At 35.8% G+C, this 20,997-nt stretch overlaps 1 protein-coding gene across 2 annotated transcripts in view; it reads left to right on the forward strand.

Moving 5' to 3' along the window:
* The window catches only part of Zfpm2 (zinc finger protein, multitype 2), a 449,551-nt gene that overhangs the window by 193,339 nt on the left and 235,215 nt on the right, over window positions 1-20,997 (forward strand). The window lies entirely within an intron of this gene.

The following is a 20,997-nucleotide window of genomic DNA, read 5'->3' on the forward strand; positions in this document are numbered from 1 at the left end:
GGTATCAGTTCAACTTGCCAAAGATTGACAGCTCATAAAAAGCTGTAGGGTAACTGGGCAGACCATGATCTACTATCAATTCATAAGCTTGCTTTCCCCTCTTTCCTGCTGTTTGCATTTGCCTTCTCAATTATAAGGTAAGAGTTAAACGAAGAACTTACAGCATTTAAGACCTTATTTAAACATTACGATCAGTATCATAGGACAACGTGGCATCAGTTTGAATGGGAACTCGTTTTAACAGGGAGAACATTTGGCAGAAAACACATCCTGTTCAATGTCCTCAGTATATGAAATTCACAGTGAAAATATCTGAGGTTGAAATGAAGAGAGGGAGAGACCAGGAAATAGCCAGACTGAATGTGAAGTGTTCAAGAATTTTGTGCTTGGCTTAAGAGCAATGGGAAGACAGATTCTTTTTGAATAAAGGTGCTGGTGGAGTGGACAATATTGACAATTTGCACATGATGGCTTTCTGGTGTGGAGAAAAGAGTTCTGGGATTCAGGAGAGTGCCTTCATCCAAATGACCAAAGAAAGTTGTATCTACACAAACAGCAAGTTTTGAGAGACTAGTTACATTTGGATCATAAAATGACTTTTCTTTGTTACAGAGTGTATCTGATAAGATATGACATTTGGCTCTTAGGATGTTTCACCATAATGTTCAAATACTGTTCTGTATCAAACATATGAAAAAGTTTTGTTGAAGAATAAATAGACTGGAAATTACAAGTGGGTCAGTTATTGGCCTCCTTCCCATTAAATAAATTACTTTGAGTTAGGATCCAGATTTCCATACAGCCTCCATAAGTCATAAAGCAAGGACACTGTTTCCCAAAGGTTCTTTTAAATTTCTGTGGAAGCATACATACGGAATCACCATTATGACACCACACACACACACACACACACACACACACACACTCACATATATTCATGCTACTATGGTAGTCTTATTCAATGCATGCCTCTTGTGAGCCAATTGCTCAAAATTAATCTTAATCCTGAATGTGAATTATGACAGCCTTAAAAAAATCCAGACAATAGAGAAGAACACTACAGAGTCCATGCTTTAAAAATAACACTCCCATATTGCACATAACAAACAGTTCCAGCATTTATGCCATCACATAAATTGAGTGTTTTGTTTGCTTTGGAAACAAGCTATTCTCTGTGTAAGTCTCCATCTTGGGTTGTCTGGATGAATGTCATTCCTTTTGACTTTTTCTGGGCTCCTTTTCATCACATCAAAGCAACTGTGAAGTCAGTTTCAGGCTGAGGACAATGAAGTTCTCTGAAAATTACTGAGCCTCTATCCACCTAATGACTATATCTCCCCTGCCACACAGCTGGCTTCAGTGACTCAGCCTTAGGGGCAGCTAAGCTCACTCTACCTTCTGACTATCAAAATATTGGAAGCTATGCACGTAGACTTCACCATCCACACATGGTTATTTGGTACCATTATTTCTGACTTTCTATGATTGCCTTCAAACTTAAGAATTTCATCTTTCTTAATAAACATACATTAAAGATTTTTGTACAACGAGGCCCTGCACAGAGTTGTTTGAATATTTTAATTAGCTGGGGAAACCTGTCTGAAGAGGCAATAGGTCTTGGCCAAGGCCTCTGAGTTTCTAAGAATTAAAGAATATTTCAAAGTTTTAATGATCTCTGGTTTGAGTTAAGAACAATGAGGCACTTGAAATCATACGATAGTTTAAGTTTCAATTTATACATAGTAAGATCCTGATTAACTTACATATTATACAAGTTTAAAAGGACAAAATGTCCCTTGATTTTTGTACGTTTCTAAATTTAGTATGATATTGGGGTCGTCCTGAGAATTTACCATGTTAATTGTAGTATTAAATAATGAATACAGTTATTTTAATCTTTATGTTAATTTTACCCATAGTCCTAGTTTCTTTTGGTCTCTGTGAAGAATGGTTGGGAGGATGTTGGTGATTATTTGAAAAGAAGTCATTTATAAGCAAGTCTTGGTGTTTGCCAAGTTTCTTTTCTCCCCCACGTCGCCTTTCAATTTTTCACATTTTAGTGTGGAATTTTATCTTTTTTCCCCAATGCTGTACTCCTCAAGTTGAAGGTCGGAGGCCCTTTCATAATGTTCATAAAGAAAGCAGATTTCTGTTAGGAACTAATCTTATTTGCACCAAGATAATGGAGTCTCTGTCCATGTTACAAACAATGAAAATTCCTCAAGGTGATTCGAAAGACACATTTATGAACACTAGACATATTGTTGGCTTTAAGGGCCATTTGCAGTTGTGAGCCAGTAGATCACATACCATAAGCATGATTAGTGAGTGCTAGGAAGACATGAATTAAAGCATGGGGGTTGTCAGGGAAGAGTTGATATCAGGAAAGAACACTATGACCGTGGCTCCCTTTGAAACCTGTGGGAGAGCCTTGGGCTGGGTCCAACAGAATAGGTATCTTAACAGTGAGATGGAAGTCTGACCTAGTAAAAGAAACTATCTTGTTTGAGTTTATTGTGTCCAACCTAAGTATTAATCTAGCTACTTTGTGATTATTGTATTTCCTAGATAGAAATAGTGGAGCCTATCCATGAACTCCTAAATTCACAGTGCTGGCAGTGATTTCAAAAGTTTATTTAATTCTATGTGTGTGACCCTGGGTCAACAACTGTATTATACCCCTGAAAATGCAAATATGAAAACCTACCACAATCTCGGGTTGTAAGACTATAAGATAGTTGAAGTCTTACTATGGTTAACATAGTCTGTTGATAATTTAGGGATTTTTGTTTTTATTTTTGTTTTATTCTTTATTTATTCTTTATTTTGTTTCATTTACTTCCCAATGTAGTGCCAGTTACAAATTCTTCCTTTGCTTAGATCTCAGTCTCGTAAGATATGTACTCACTTTTGGTAATGTCAATTTCCAAAGGAGGTATTACTCATTCCTCTCCATATAAAATAAAAACCAAGATAATGACATGCGAACCCAACAATACCTTTTGTCTGGCTTTCGTGTTGAAAGAACGCATTTTGGTCATGAACAAGTCAACTCTTCGTCATGTAAATAGTACAGCAAACAAATATGTTGAGTTCTGAACAGTTTGGGGAGCAATGCTGAATATATGTACCTTAAAAAGTTAGCCATGCCTTTCTCACCATACTTTAAACAAGTGTATCAATTCCTTTAAAGGAATTGTCTAACTTTTCTTTCTTCAAACTTAATTGGATGTTAATGATGCTCACTTGATATGCTTATCTTGAAGATAAAAAATTTAAATACTCAACATGCCTAGCAAACCCTTTATTAGATTACCCCTTGGCTTAATCTTTTCCTGCCTCCTTTGTTTCAGCAGAAAAAGATAGCATTTTGTAGCCCCTGGGCGCTAGTTGCGAAGTTTGGACACCACTGAATTATTGTTTGCACCTCCTTTAGAGTACTTTTAAATCCTTGTAAGCTCTAGATGTTAGCCTCAATTTTAAATTAAAATGGAAAAAAAAAAAGTTCATATTCTCTTCTGGATTTTTCTTTTTGCTTCATAATTCTGTTTGAGAATTATTTTCCTAGCTGCTGTGGTTTGGAAATAGTTTACCTTTTTCTCAAAAGTCACTATGTTATAAACTAGATCATCTGTTAAGAGACAGTGGGAAAGTGCAAGGAGTTGCTAAGTGGTAGAACCCTAGCCTCTGCAGAGTCCAGTGTTTGATTTACATAACCACAGAAGAGCACAGGTCAGGTGGGCAGGAATAAAAGTACATACTGATAAATATCTTGAACTAAGATGCTTTGGGCCAACCAGGACCTTCCTTTTTGATTAAACAGTTTTGAGCAGTTACACGCCTCTTTTCCCCGGATACTGCTAAGAATTGAACAGGATTGCTGTTTTGATGCTTAAAAGAAAAAAGTCAAATGCTTCATATAAAGTGGCTCAAAATAAAATCAATGGTACTTACTCTGGAAAGGGGCTTGCTGGTAGAAAAATATGTGGCAGTCACTATTTGGTACAGAACATTCAAAGATATCTTGGCAGAACTCAAAGAAACCTTACAGTAAAACGTTTAGCAAGAGAAAAGTAAAACATGTCAATTAACGGGCAGCAAATAGAAGTGGGACCATTACGATTCAGACGTAGTAAGTGGCAAACTAAAGAAACATAAAAATATAACTGTCCTGGTCTCAGTTATTTTGTTAACATGGAAAACTAATTAAAATTTAAAACTAATTAAAACTACCAAGCAAGATAGCTTAAGACACATGAACTTCTCAATAGCAGTTTGAGTTTACTGTCAACATCTGTGGTTCACAAACTATCTACATTCTCTCCTCTAATGATATATATGAATGGTGTTTTTCTGAGAAACATTAAGTGATAAACATTGTGTTTGAGCACTAGAATTGATTTCATGAAAGTGTTCAATTCAATCCAGAAAAGGGGGATATGGATGCAGGAAATTGCTGAGTTTAGGCACACCAGAGAATTAGCACTGCAAGCAACCAGCAGTCCCACCCACCTGTGGAGATGTGGCTTTAGTAAACATCAGACAAAAAAAAAATCTCTCTAAATATTCTCTGCTCAGGATGTACTGCTTCGGTGCACGTTGGAGCCAGAGCTCCGTGGCAGTAAGACACGGCATGGATAAGAGGAAGGCCTTGCCTGAGACGGATTTATTGTCTACGGGACAGTTTTTATGTGCAGTCATGACTATGATAGATAGTAAGCGAACCCATAAAAATGACCTCCAACAATTTACATGCACCTCTGTGATGCTGGAGGAAAGAGCCCTGGATTTATTATGTACCTCTTTTTTTTTATGGCAAAGTTATAATTATGTTGGTGTTAGAGGTACTCGTAGGACCCCAAACACAAAGTTGACCAATATCAGTTTAGTCGGATCACAAAATAGTTGTATCATTTTACAAGTGTTAAATCTTCCACTTGTACCTAGAAGAAAATTTATAACATTTGTTTCTGTATTTCTGGGCTGTCCATTTATTTATTATATTACACTGTTTCCTCAAACTGCCTGAAGAGTTTCGCCTTTAGGCCATTTTAAAAGAGAAGCAATCTGCACTATGTATTTTAATGATTTGAGAGTAATTATTTTCTCTATTAACTTTCCCTTAGTATTTTAAAAACTTGTAAGTCAGATTTAAAGTGGTTTTAAACATTTTAAAAATAGCATTGGAAATGTAAATGAGCTAAATACCTAATAAAAAATGGGGAAAAAAGTTTAAATTTGAAAGATTCTTTCTCTCTCTTTCCTTCTCAGATTAAATGCCTTTTTGATTCTCTACTTACATTGTTTCTTAATCTTTTCCTTCTATTTCAAGATGAAAGACTATTTTCACATGGTAGAATGTATTTTTTGCAAGATCCTGCAGTTGTGAAAATAATTTTTATAACTGCCTCTACCCAGATTCTGTGACAGTTTTATGAAATAGTATGCTCCCACTAACCCTTGGCCTTTTCATCTGCTGAATAAAAGAATGTGACTTTTTATTTTTAATCACCTAAATGATAAAGTTAATGATTCATAATAGTTTCTACAAAGTGATAGCTATCGATGATGATATAGTAATAATTGTTCTTCAATCAACAAGTTCTATTTTAAATCAATTACTCAAGTGTACTTTGCCTAAACACTTAAGTTTTATACACTTTTCTGTTTTGTTTTGTTTTGTTTTTTTTCATTTGTGGCACACATGTGTATATGCTGGTTTGGTTGTGTTTTTCAAGTTTGGTGGGCATGCGCAAGTGCACATTTTCCTTGTGTGTGTGTGTAGGTTCCTGGTACACTTCTGTGCTTGTGCATGTGGAGGCCTGAAGTTGATATTTGCAAACAACTTCTAATACTCTTCTACCTTTTTCATGGAGGCAAGAGTTCTCAATCAACCCAGAGTTCTTAAATATGCCTTGCCTTGCCAAACAATTTGCTCTAGGGGTCCTGTCTCCTCTGCAGGCTGGAGTTAAAGGGGACTCCACACCAACCAAAATTTACATGGATTCTGGCGATCATTGTTTTACCTACTGAACCTCATTTTAACACTCACAAACTTTCCAGACTTGGTCCTCAACATAAAGTTTAGTTTGGAGTTCTTTCTTCAAACACTTGCTCATGTAAAAGAGGTTATGCAACTTGATTGAAAGAGAACTTACCTGAACAACTTATGGAATAACTTCCTAAAGGACATTCCAGAAACAATTGGAACATATGGGTTCTAATCTAACCAACACTGTAGAATTAATTAGATTCTGGTTTTGTTGATTGGAAAATGATGGAACTATGGAAGGTGAGGCCAGGTTAGGAGTCAGTTTTTTGAGTTTGTCTTTAGAGGGTGCAGCTTAGCTCTTGCTTATTCCTGTCATTCTTCATTGCTTCTTGGAAATCTCCTGGTAAGCAGCTTTTCTCTCCATGTGCTTCGTTCACAATGATTTTCCTTAAAGCCTATGGAAAACAAGAAGGCAGCCATGAGCCAAGACCTCTAAGATCCTGAGATAAAATCAATCTCTCTTCTCTTTCCTGACTCTCTTAAGCTTTCTGTCAAACTGAAAGTCTGACTACTTAAGTAATATAGAAGTTAATATTTGTTTGTTTTCTTTCTAAATGTGGTTATAACATGCCAGGAATCTTTTCAGCAAGTTAATTTCTCAGCACTTCTGTAGATGTGTAGCATTGAGCTTTCTAACCTCATAAAAGTGAGTTGTGAATAGAACTGGAATTAAGGAATCAGCCCCAGGATCCTACATTCACAGAATTGCAATTGGAAACATTTCTCCCTTCCATTTCCACATCACGTCATTAAACAGAAGAGAAGTTTTGGACCTGACTTTTTGATGTTTTATAGCATCATCATCACAGTACTGTTATATGACTGAATCTATTTTAACTAGTTGCCAGTGTATGTACCTTTGCTATTGCAGAATGACTGATAGGATTCATTTTTTTCCTTCAGAGTTAAAACACTATTCCATGTTCCAAAATTATGCATCTGGGTGCTAAGTCATAAATCGTGGTGAGTAGGAAACAAACTCTGTTATTCCTACTCTAGGGAAGGCGTGCAAATGGTTAGCACCATGCTTAGTAAGCTTTTCTTTTCTTTTTTTCTTTAAGTGTTTATGTCTGCTGGATGTCACATCCATGTTACACTATTCAATTATTAGAAGTATCCATTTCATAGGCATTGTTCCTCTGATTAATAGAATATACACAAGGGATTCTAATTTTAGTGTACTTAACCTTCACATTATTGTGAAGTAGTAAAGCTAGAATTCGAATCCATGTTCATCTAACAAACATTCTGTTTCAATTCCTCCTCTCCAGGTTGGTTTCCTCTATGATTTTTAATGAATTATCATGAATATTCTGGATCAAAGAGGAACTCCAAATTGGAAGAAACACTTGTCTTATTTAACAGTTTTAGATGAACATACTCATTTAAATGCTTTTACATCTTGCTTAGAGGCAGCTCTTTCTGAGGAAACTGAAAATAAGCAATTAAATTGAATTCTCTTGTGGGTGTCCACCTAAGGCCATACACATACCAGAGAAGTAAATGAAGATTTCAGCATCTTTCACTAGGGAGGAACATCTGCACTGTGGTACATTTCTATTTAAAATAGAATAGCAGAGATTCGATCAACTTCAGATGTGTAGTTTTTTATTTTACAACATAGAAATATCTGTACAATGGGATATACCCCGTATTCTTACCAATAAAGATACAGATGAGAAAATGTACGGCGTATGCCATTTAAAATCACCTTCCATTGGAATAAATTTATTTTTTTAAATTAGTGTCAATTGATAAATCAATATATCTTGAAAAAAATACAAAATGTAAGAAATAAAAATAAATTATTTTTATCAAATTCATAAGTAATTAATACAAATTCCAAAATCTCTCAGACTGAACTATTTAGGGCATGGTCAGTGGTTGTATCAATGTCAGACCTGTTCTGAATGAAAAAAGAATTTATCAATTTCAATTGGAACAGTAGATTACATTAATGGCTAACAATATTCTAAGTGAGGTCAAGTGGGGATTTGCTGTGATTTGTAATTGGAGTCTTCTTTCAACCTGCTCTAATGATGCTGGCCTCTTCTTCCTTTGTAATTGCATTGTGTGTATGCAAATTAATTTCTCTTAAGTGCTTTAGAATTTATTCTGTTAAGTAATCTCATTTCCAATACAGTTTATAATATTCTTTTGCTTTAAGCTTTTTCAATCTTAAACTCTGATTTTACCGGTTTTATTATATTCCATATAAGAAAGCGAAAGTGACTACATATATATTATTGATCTATAAGTATGATCAATAATATATATTAAGTGCTATATATATATATTATATTATACACACATCTGTATGAATATGTATATTGTATCTACTATATACAAAGTATGCACCAATCCATGGAAACACAGTCTTTCTTGAAGTATTATGGGCTAGTAAAAGTAACAGTAAATGCAACTGCTCTTAACCTTGATCTGTTCTCTCATTGGCCTTGAGAATAAAAAATATATAAATCATATTTTCCTTTTAAAATATTATATTTTTCCTAAAGTGTACTTTGCTGAAGGTTTAAAATTCTTAGCTTAGAAGATTAAGTTTTTAAATTGAACAAAGACATTAGCACCATGTTAATAATAAGACATTTACATTTCTATAGGAGTTTAGCTGAAGAATAAACTTACATTTTTTGTGTAAATGGTCATATAATCATTAATGTTTTAAGGGAAATGGTGAAAGAAATGGCTTTATATTTGGAATAACATGCATTTCTAGGCTGACAAGTTAGTATTGTCTTTGAATTTACAATGGAAATATCTTTACATGTAATAAATGTCATTCACAAAATAACAACTGACTTTATATCTATTCCTGTAGTCATGTCTCAGGTAAGAAGATGACTCTTCCTATATTTGGCTTTTTTATCAATTCTTCTGTGTTATATCTGGTTGAAGTAATTTGAGTTGGGGTTCTCCCGAGTTAAGGAAACAGTGCATTATATTAGATAAATAACTTAGATAAGGTAAATAAATGTGCATTACATTAGATAACTTAAAAAAATAAGATGGTTTGTCTCACTAATTGAAAAAAGTATTGCGATAACTAACATGTTTTTGCCTCATTTGATTGGTTAACAAATACTCCTAGTTTATTTCCCAGACACTCTTCCCAAGTTTACTGTGACGACAAAACCTAAGTGATAAAGGACTCAAATGTAATGCCTGTGTATTATATGCACTTATCTAATGCTTTAAGTTTTATTTTAATAATTGAGAGTATTTTAAAGGGTAGTATTAAAACAATAACCAGCTGGGATGCATAACTATTTTCTATTGTTTCAAATAGGACTGTACAACTTCAACTTTTCAACTAACAAGTAAATATATTCCTTTTTTTTTCCATTCTGGAAGTCTATAATGTCAAGATAATGTCAGTGGAGCAGTTAATCCTGATAGTCTAGAAATGGAGTGGGTGACCTGCCTTTGATGGTGACCTGCCCAGCCACGTACCTTTGCTTTGGCTTAGCTAGGAAGCAAGAAGAAATACCAGTGGAGGGTTTCTGTAGACTAAAACTCTGCATTACCTAACATTCAATACCAGGTAGAATCAGCACCAGGACCTGTTCCTGTTATCTTGAGATTTTAGAATTGTTTTCATATATTCCTTTATTCCTGTGGAATAAAATGGCTCTGGTTCTAGTTTTACAGTTAACATTATGAAGTATAAGTGTTAAATGAAAGAAAATGTTCTCTATATGTTTCTTTTTTATTTAACTATTTGTAAGATGTCAAGATACAACACAGCCTTGCATCAGACTCTTTTTTGATAAGTTCTGTGGAGATTGTTTCAGAGGAAGAAGAAAATGAAATTGCTGCTCATGGTTAATGTATGTGTTACTTTCCTGTTGATGGAAGAAAATACCATGGCCAAAGGCAATTTAAGGAAGGAAGAACTTATTCAGTCTCATGGCTTTAAGGATTGAGTCCACAATGGCAGGGATGGTCAGCCCTTCTGCCATAGTAGCAGCATCACAAAGCTGATGGTCACATATTATCTACACACAGGAAGCAAAAAGAGGGAGGAGGGTGTATAGTAAAGTTAAGGATCTTAAAAGCCTGACACTAGTGATATAATGTACTTCCTCCCACAGAGCTACACTTCCTAAAGGTCCCATAATCTCCATAAGTAACAACCCCAACAACAGATCAAGTGCTCAAATACATCAGCAGGAACATTTCTCATTTAAACCACCCTATTTGGCCCCTCGGACCACATAGGCTCATGGCTTCTCATGATGTAAAATGAGTTTAGTTCAACTACAAAGGTACTCATAGTCTTTACCAGTCTCAACACTGTTCCAAAGTCAAAATCTTCTATGAGTGTTAAGGTGATTTTTATAACTGCAACCTCTTTAAAGATAGAAGATATAGATAGATAGATAGATAGATAGATAGATAGATAGATAGATAGATAGATAGATCTACAGAACATGCATACATACATACATACTTACTTACATACATACATACATACATACATACATACTTCCACTTTTTCAACATATAGTGGCACAAAATAAATGTTAGCTACCAGAAAAGTGAGAATGGAAGATAATGTGAAATTATTGAGCCAAAGAAAGGTTGTAACTCATCAAGGTAAATACAAAATCCTGTCCCTCCATGTCTACTATCTGAGGCTTCAGTTTGAAATAACTTAAATGGCTCCTCAACACAAACTTTGCCCCTTATATAATGTCCATTCCTTTCTTGGACTGGTTCTACTTGCTTAATTCTGTTCTGTTTGGCAAATGCCTCACAGGTTGCTATCCTCAAATACTTGGAGTCTTAACAACAACACAAGCTTTGCCATCACACCCTCATTCAGTAACCTTTTGAATCTCCTTGTAGACACTCTGATGCTGACATAAACTGCCTGTCCTCAACACCTTTCTAAATTATCGCAGGAAGAATTCACAGTTCCTTCTATACTACAGCTTCATGCCTGTAAAAGCCAGAACCATATTGGTGGGTGACACTGCAAAATCAGTTGCCAGTTTGCAATAGTTCCTTGCAGCTCTTGTGGGCTCAAGCAATTACCAAGAAAACCCCTTAGTTTCTCCCCTTTTAAAATTGAAGCACTTTTCCTACCCTCTAAGCTATTATGCCTACTTCTTTGCCAATAACCCTGAGATATGACTTGCCAGGCTCTGCCTGGGCTGTTCTTTCTCTACTAGCCAGCCCTGCTGGACAGTTCTCCTGATCTGATCCCTTACCTCATACTCTCTCCACCTACTGTCTCTCTCTCTCCTGTAATCCTGCCTCAGACTTCAAGCCTGGGAATCAAAACATTGCCTGCCTCTCTCTTCTGCCTAGCTATAGGCTGTTGGCATCTTTCTTCAACCAATAGTTTTTAATTAAAGATCAAGGTTGTATAGCATCAGTCAGTGTACGTCAGTATCTCCTTATCCCTGGGTGCAAGCAGACCTCAGGGCCAGTATTTAACATTACAATATATAGCAACAGACCAAACCTCAACAAATTAGTGCTTTGACTCTAAGAAGTATGGACAATGATTTCTATATCACTATACTTATTACTTAGCTTTTCTAGATGAATAGTATTTGTTATTTACCTAGCGACTAAAGACAATTTGTAGAATGCTGTTTTCTGCTTTAAAAGCTTATAATGAGCTATCTTTACATTTATTCTCACTTTTCCTTTATAAGCCAAAATTCATCATGTTTAACAGGTATGCATTACTCTAATATGTTTTCTAGCTTCTGACACTTATTGAAGCTCTTAATATTGGTAGACAACATTTATCCATTTACATAGTATTTTAAAGATATCTTTCTTATTTAATAGGTATTTAACTATTTGAGTATTATGATATATGGACATCATTATATCATTTTAAATTATGTAAACTGTGGAGGATTTCTTAAAGGAAACAAAGTTTATTTCTTGTTTATCTGTATTTTAAAATAATTTTGATCATCTCTGTGTATTTGATTTCAATATAAAACATTGCATCTTTTTTTTCTGAGTGAGTTCATCAAACTTAGAGGAAAAAGTGCTTGGATGGACTTCTCAATTTGAAGCACTATGAGAGGCCTCAACAGATATATTTGGAAATGAGCTTTTTTATCTGGACTTTAGCACGTGATAGAACATGAATGTTTCCAGAATTATTCTATCATCTCAGTCAAAATTACTGTAAAGCAGCAAAACAAAATTGCAAATACTGAGAATATTTTATATCAAATTTTGTACTTGAAAACATCTCCAAGATGTTTCAAAAGTACTATTTTGCCTAAGAATAATATATTCTTACACATGTCTAATAATGATCATAATACTGATTAATAGTAATGCTACATTCAGCAGAAACTTACCAATAGTCATTACTCCAGTCTAAGTTGTTTTAAGATTGCCAGCCAATTGTTCAGTTTCATTTGGCACTTATTTTATCTTAAAGTAATACTGTCACAATCTCTAAATCTCTCCCCTGCAAACATGTATATGTGTATAGCATAACAAATGTCCTTGCACATTTATGGTAACACTGCATTTTGTCTACTTTTGAAAATGGATTTCTTTCAATAATTTATTTTTTATTCACTTTACATCCTGATTGCTGCCCTTTGCACTTCCTCTCTACCCAGTCCTGACCTTACAAATCCCTCCACCCATTAACACCCATCCCCTTCTCCTCACCTAGTCCTTCTGGGACTTGATGTTTCTTACTTTTTAGAGGAAAAAAAGCAAGTGGAGCTGCTCCATCCTTCTGAACATTCCCTTTGACATCTCATCCAGGGAAAAATATCTTATACCTTCACCATAAACTTATCACACCAAGCAATGAGTATTTTACTACAATAAGAGTAAACCACATTTAAAAAAATGATTTGTAGAACATTTTACTTTCTACATCCAAGATCCAACATTGGATCTGGCATTTGTAGTGCATCATATATAATTTTAAATGAGTAAATGTTTATTGAATTAAAATTCAGTTTAATGTTGTTTTATGAATAAAATCATCCTGGAATTAATTCTTCATGTAGAAGATAATATAGGGGAGACTTAAATCATGTGAAGATGTGTATATTATGTATTGGACATCTCCAGAAAAAAAAATGACAGTTTGAGCTATAACTTCTCCTGTGTCTAGAAAAGAACCCAGCCTGGGATCTGAGAGCAGATCTTGAATTTGCCAATGCTATGTTCATGAGTAGTATATGTAGTCTGTTTGCTTCCTTCATTTCTTCCTTCATTTCTTTCTTCCATGACATCTGGTATGCATATCCAGTCTTTATACTAAAGAGATAAAAAGCCAAGAAGAGGAGGAGAGAAACAGGGAAGGCAAAGGAAGAATGGTATGTAGCTTCGAGCATGCAGCTCAGTGGTAGAGAGCTTGCCTAGCATAAACGAGACCTCGGGTTCAGGTTCAATACCATAATCGCAAATTTAGAAAAGAGAATAGCATATATATTTAATGCACTGGAGATGTTAAATGTGTTATATATTTACAATTTAAAGCAGGTAAGAACTGTGGATTTAGTAGCTTTAAATAGCTGTATACAATTTTACATCTGAGAATCATTTCTGGAGGAAGTGCTATCAACAAGACTAAAATTCTTGAGAGTTGTTTGAAATATTCTGATGTCTTTTACATTCTGGATTAATGGGAATAAGGAGTCCTATCTTATACTGCTAGTAACATAATCTATTTAATCAGCCAAGTTTTAGTTTACTTAATAACTTATTGTTTTTCTGCATGTGAAGGCTCATACCTGTAATTCCAGTGCTGTGAGGGGATGAGGCCAGAGGATTACCATGAGTTGAGGCTAACCTGGGATACATAGTGAGTTCTAGGTCATCCCAAGCTAAAGAAGGAAGGAGAGAGAGAAAGAGAAATACAGAGACAGAAACAGACAGATAGACATGAGAGAGAGAGAGAGAGAGAGAGAGAGAGAGAGAGAGAGAGAGAGAGAGAGAGAGAGAGAAATATACTTTGGTGTGGATCTTCACTGAATCCTGTGCTTCTTTCCTGAATTTTTTGGGACAAGGATGTGAAATTTTTATTGTGAACTCCAGATGTTCACACAAGTTTTCCACTCTCTCCTGCAATACTTGCCCAGGGTTTACTTTTAATTGTTTCTATCAATTTGTCTGTGGAATGTCCTATAGGCACAAACACTCTGCCTTCCAAATGAAGTGGCAGCTAATTCTATATTGGATCAATTCTCATGGCTGACATGAGCATGAGCTCACTGCCTAGCTTTCAATTATTTTAAAGAAAATAATGGAGCATGAGAGAGTTGAGAAGCCAGGGTTGGAATCCAAAATAATACTAATTTTATCTCTAAGTTTATCATTAGGAAACTAGTTTTTCCTTGTTTTGAACCAAATCCTAATAAATATGGTAATAAAAATTGTACCATGCTGTCTGTGTACTACTTATAACCCTACCAGATACAAAGCACTGTAGAGGTATCTAGATTCACCATTATAATAGAGAAACCATTGAACAATAATGTAGGTGTTTATAGGGTAGAAGGGCCCTGCCATGTGGACTTTTAGCATAGAGGCAGAGTGAATCAGAAGGTTTATTGGACAGTGGTAAGAGAGCTTCAGAGGATGATGGAAGATGTCCACGTAACAAAGATGGCCATTGTTTTTAAGAAATATACGGGGCAGTGTGGCCCTTAAGTCACAGTAAGTCTTACTATCAACACCAAAATGTAGCATGAAAGAGCCTGGCTTTGTCCTAAATTTTGTTGTCATTTTCATGTGATTCTTTTATATATTCCTGTCACTAGAGATTTAATTTTTACAAGTACTGTATGAAACTAAGAATATTTTTTAACATTAAAATGCTCACACTTTGGGAATAATTATCTTTATGTCAATATGATATTCTATGGATCATATCTTCCCAGGCCTAAGGGATTGTCAAATAAAATAAATGCATAATGTGTTTTCCAGCGATACCACATCCTGACTAGAACTGAGTGATATTATTATGCTGTAGTACTTTTTACTGTGTAGAATTGATATTCCCAAGATTGATACAAGGATTCACAGTCTATTACAGTCTATATAGTATTCTATTAACAGTGTTAGGTTAGGGTTGTGAACTCACAGGGTCAATATTATTTTGTGACATGCCATATTTTTAGTATTTTATAATTTATAAACCCTTTAAACTAGTAATATACATTTGTTACCAAATCAAAATATTCTCTAAATCAAAATCTAAAATTCTTTAGTAAAATACCTCTCAGAGTGGGCGTCTTTACTGCTCAGTTGCTAACTGAAAGAACTTCAGGTTAAGTTAACATTTGCTTCAACCAGATTAAAAGCTTTCAGATAGATTCCTTATGCCATTTACTCATCTATCTAACCCCCTCTGCTTCTGCTCTGTTGCCATCTGCCAGGTCATACTTCTGCTCCTAAAAGGAAACTCACCCTGACCTTGCCTTCCAGGCAAAGCTCACTTCATTTCAGTTGGTGCCTAAGTATGTTTATCCATCCCAGGTTGTCAGTGCAAACCTCATCTCCATCTAAACCATGCCACCAGGTTGAAGACCTACTAGATCATGGGTTACTACTAGCTACCAGCAAAACAGTATCCAGCAAATCAACAGATAGGCCATTTTAGTAATTAAAAATCATAGTGAACTTGTGGTAAGTCCTAATGTAAGTGAAATAACTAAATAGAAACTAATGACAGTAGCCTAGGGGAAAGCATGAGGGTTGTTGTTTTGTTTTGTTTTGTTCTTGACAAATTGTATGGTGACTAAACAAAACAATAAGAGTTTATTGTCCTGACTCATCAGTCAGCCTTGTTGACCTTCCCCTCTTAACTGCTGCTTAAAACATCTTCCTTTCTCACTTTACACCAGACAGGATCTAGGGCGGACCTTTTTCTCCAAAGTTTCCTCTGGACTTTCTCCTCCTGGAGAAGTCAGGCTTCTGCTAGCAGCCCTGACAAGTCCTGACTCCTGCGTTCCCCCTGCAGCTTCTCTGAGACTGGTGCTCCCGAAGGTTTGCTTTCTGTGTCTACCAGGCAAGCTTGCTTTACTCCCTCAATGACTCCCCTTAAGCACAGAACTCTCAAAGATAACCTCCCACTGTTTCTCCAGATTCAGAACAGGAGGTGCTGTTAGGTCAGGCTGTGACATGGAGTGTTGTCTGGCAGGTCAGAGCAGGTTCCTGGTAGCAGAGAAGCCCACTGTGGCAAATTTCTGAGCAAAGGACTCTTGCCTTCCTTCCAGCAACTAAAAGGATTCAAAAGACCGCAGTTCCTCTTTCCATCCACTTTCCCGAAGTTGGTCCAGAGCGGGGCACACAAGGCACCTGTTTCCAAAAACCTGCCATGGGTATTGTACCCCTTGTCTTTATTCATGTGCATAGACCATAGAGGGAAGAGCAAAGTAAGATGATTTCTTTTTCCTCTGCATACTTTAGACATGAACTTGGAGCATATAGTTGAATGTTCTCTAGTAATTTTACATCATGGTGTTTATAAAAGCACCTATAAAAGCACTTATAAAAGTTGTGAATCTAGATCAGCAGTTTTCAACCTGGGGACTATGATTTTTTGGGGGAGGGGGTGTCAAACAAGCCCTTTCAGAGTAGTAACATATTCGATATCCTGTGTAGTAGATATTTACATTATAATTCATAAAAGTCACAAAGTTACAGTTATGAAGCAGCAACAAAAATGATTTTATGTTTGGGTCTCACCACAACATAAAGAACTGTGGTCTCAGCAATAGGAGGATGAACCACTGATCTAGATCATGAGCAATATTATTTCCTGTACACATATTTTATCTCTTCCCTTTTCAGAAGGGTGATGACTACGAGTGGAGCTTCCTGTAGGAACCTTGCTTTAGAATTCATTCTCAAGGCCATTCAAACTAATATGGTGACAATTACCTGAGTTTGTAATGCACACAACAGTTCAGAGCATCCTTAGATAAATTGTTCCCTAGACAATGATGCATGCATTGATACCTTCCTATAACTGTCTAGAAGCCTTAGCAACAAGGAAATGGTTTGCAATCTTGAGAAACACAGTGGTTTGAGTTGCTGTGGATTTTTAGAAACTGCCAGTGTCTTTACAGAATTTTCAGGCTCCACATGCGGCCTCTACAAGGGAATGTTTCTCTTTCACTGCCACCATCATGCGAACTTTTGCAGTGCAATTACAAGCGACTTCAGAGTTCTCTGTGATAGACTAATAGCTACTGACCTGCTTCTGCCACATAGAACCTCCTCATATACTTTTAATACCATCTGTGGCGCTCTGCTCTTACCACGGGTGGGCATTTTTCTCTATATAGACTCATCTTTGGCAAATCATTAATAGAACATCAAAAAGATCCCATCTGTTAGAGTTACATATGGTTAAGATCAGAATTATCAAATATCTCATTTTTTTCTTTATTCCTCTTTCTTATCCTCACAATAAATGTAGTTGTCAGCAGGATAAGTTCATGTGCCGGATAAGGTCACAATTTCATTTAGTGACAACTTCCAACAGTAGGAACTTACAAGGTTCGATTTATTAAAGAGTCAGAAGGGATAAGATCACTGCTTGGCCAGGCTGATTTATCAGAGTTTGACTGGAGTACTTGAATAGGGAATGTCGTATTTCAAGTTTATGTTCAAAACAGTAGTTTAGTGTGTGTTGTGACTGTATGACTCAAAAATTGAGACAGGGAATTAGAAAAGCTATCCTTATATGGCAATTTGTTGCCATCACCTAACAGCTATCATTTTCTGAGTCAAACAATGCTTAGGGTTTCATCAATATAGCATAAAAGAAATGGAGCTGTTTGTCTTAGAAGGAAGATGGGACATGCAGTTATTAGTGCTGGAGGAAACTGTTTGGTGGCAAGACTGTGGTTTGGCTTTGTAGATAGTCGGCAGGGAAGTGTCCTAACCTTCCTGTGTGTCTGGCAGGCAGCTGTCAAATGGTTAAACCTTAACATAGCAAAGAGCATTGCCATACTTTGGCCACCTTGGCTGACTTTGAAAATGTCTCAGAATCTTTGACCGCTTTTTGAACTCAGCATGACTTCAGGGCTGTCCATGTTTGATACCATGATGTATAATGTTTTCCAACCATGAAGAAAATATAAATATGGGTTCTGAAGCTATAGCCTTCTGCTCTAGTGAGGCCTGATAAACATTACAAACCAATTCATGTGGTCTGCTTTGAAATTTGGTTATATATTTAAAACTAAGTTTAAACCAATCCAGAGTTTATTTTCAGCAAATGAAATAGGATCTTCTATCATCTCATTTACTTGAAACCCCCATCTTGTATGAAAGCTGAGCACACAGTTAAGAAATGTTAAGTAAAATACCACATATGCTTACGTTACCAACTTGATGCAGGATTTAGTTGGAGCTGAATTCAGCTGATTGTGAATAGTGATGTTAGCAGTCGACATTTTCCCCTTCTTTTATATCCTACTATTTTTATAGACTTTTGTTTCTAAAGAGGCATTTTAAGACATCTTTTTAATGGAGGAAGCAATTGAAAGCCCCTTCACTGACAAAGATTTGAGGTCATTTCTGGTGACTGAAATTATTTTTTCCACTGGTCAATTTATTTTATTTAGCCCTAAAACTGGATTGATATTTTTAAAGCTATGGGGTATTTAGTAGTGTTTTGACTTAGCTTCTTTTTTTGAAAGTGGAGCTATCATAAGCCTTTGAGTAATCACAGACTTTTAAAAGTATGCATTATCAAGAAGATAAGAGAAACAGCCCTCAGCACTAACAATATTATCTTTTACCAAAATTGATTAGAGTGTCCTAAGTGTCTCGGATACTTTCTGTGAACCTACACAGTATGTTAAAAAAAAATAAAGGCTTTGTTTTGAAGAGCAGCTACAAAAATATGAACAAGACAGAGAAATACAGGCATCATTTTCCCGTTATCTCTATCTTTCTCACATGAGGTGTGTCCATGAAAGCAGTAGGAGACTGATCAAAGGAAATGTGATTATTGTAAAATAAAGAGAAATCACACTAAGACAATTCTTTCTGATATGAAAGTCAACTTTAAATGTCCTACAATTGACACCTATCATATTATGAAAATATGTATATAATTAATGTTGTTCAATTTCAATAAAAACTTTAAGTACCACAAATCAAAAAGCATTGTCTACCCAGAGATAGACATTTTAAAACTCTGTGGATTCACTCGTTCACATTCTTGTTCAGGTAAAAGGAATTGTGAAATAGACTCTGAATGCAGTACGGATATGAGGAATAAGTCAGTTTTTGAGTTCGAAGACACATTATGAAGGCAAACTGCTTTTGTGCTTGATCATGCAGCATTAATATGGTTAAGACGAAAGCACGGTGGTGTGTACTGGGTATCGGTAACAATTCCCAGAGCAGGGTAGGCTCTGAGCAGGAGATGAGGAAGAAGGGATGATAAGGAAGACTGTCCTCTCTGTGGGAATAACAAAGACATCAGTGCAGCAGAACCCTTCACTAGGACAGCCTCAAAGAAGGAGTGAGGTCTGGGCAGACACTCCCTTTCAGAGGTCAAAAGAAAGCGACTGCAAGATCTTGTACAAAAGATTAGTGGAATTTTAATAACCTTATCCTGGCAGAGATGGTGCCTGCAATGGATGCTGGTCTGTCACTTAGTCAGAGTTGACAAAAACCTGAAATCTTCTGATAAGAAAGGTAAATCTGGGAGATACGAGGAGGAAGATAACTAAAATATGAAGTGATTTGGATAGAGGAGACAAAGAACGATGTAACTGCAGTCACTGATGGACTTGGGGTAATCATTTGGCGAAGTCCTAAATATTTGTTAGGGTTTTTGAATAACAATAGTCATTGCTTTTTTACTTTTTATTTTTTGTATGTAACAGCTGAAATTCAAAGTGTTAAATAATTTCCCATGGCTGCCATGATATTCCCATGACTCTTTCACCATCCAGTAAAGAACCCCTCTTAAGCCTTTCATTCCATACTAATCCCTTCTCTCCAGAGACACGAACTTCACCTCGCCACCAGTCATTATTTTCATAAAGAGTTTGATCCTTCTTCCGCCAAATCGTTACGCAATCCCTCGGCTTCTCAACAGGCACATGGCCAAAAGGTCTGTGCTCGCAAATTGAAAACCTGAGTTTCATCCTTAAAATGTTCTTCTATTAAAATAAAGATAGCAACTCGGTTCAATCATTTTATTATCCCACCCATGCAGACTCCATAACCTACATCACGTTCCAGGCCCAGGTTTATGTTGTTGCTGCTCTGTGTTCGAGCCTTGCTTTTTGTCTAGGGCTTAATAGATTTCAAGTCATTTTTGTAGAATGAATGAATACGTAAAGAAATGAGCCCCAGACTAGGTATGTAGTTTAGCTTTCTTCTACACTTCAAGTGAAACATCGATTTCATGACAATCTGGTTGTAGTACTGGGGTCTATCACTCAGAGCTTGATAAATCACGGGAAAATAAATTCAGTTAACAGGAACCATCAGAGTTGGAAAACACCTTACTAAGTAGTGAGGGCTAATTGTTATCTTAAGAACTTTTTAAGGATTATTCAGTTGATTATTGGACAAATTGGAATAAAAAACACCTTACTTTTAGTGAAATAATACTTCACATAATGGATATTAATATTTAAAATAATTAAAATATCATACTCCTAAGTAACATGTAAGGTAAATATAATTTACAGTCATCAATGTCATATTTTTATTGCTTCTTGGTACCAAATACATATTAATACTTTATGCTATACGTGGCTTTTTATAAACACAGTTACAAATAATTGATTTATTTTAATATATTTTTTTCAACAACAAAGAGTTCCCCCAAACTTCAAAATAGCTTCTGAGTAAGAAGGAAGGAGACTGGTATTTGCCTGCTTGTCTAATAAAGCAGAAGAGCTTGAGCTGAGAGCTCAGACACTTACTGGGCATTTAAG

Source organism: Mus musculus, chromosome 15, assembly GCF_000001635.26.
Source record: "Mus musculus strain C57BL/6J chromosome 15, GRCm38.p6 C57BL/6J".
NCBI lineage: Eukaryota > Metazoa > Chordata > Mammalia > Rodentia > Muridae > Mus > Mus musculus.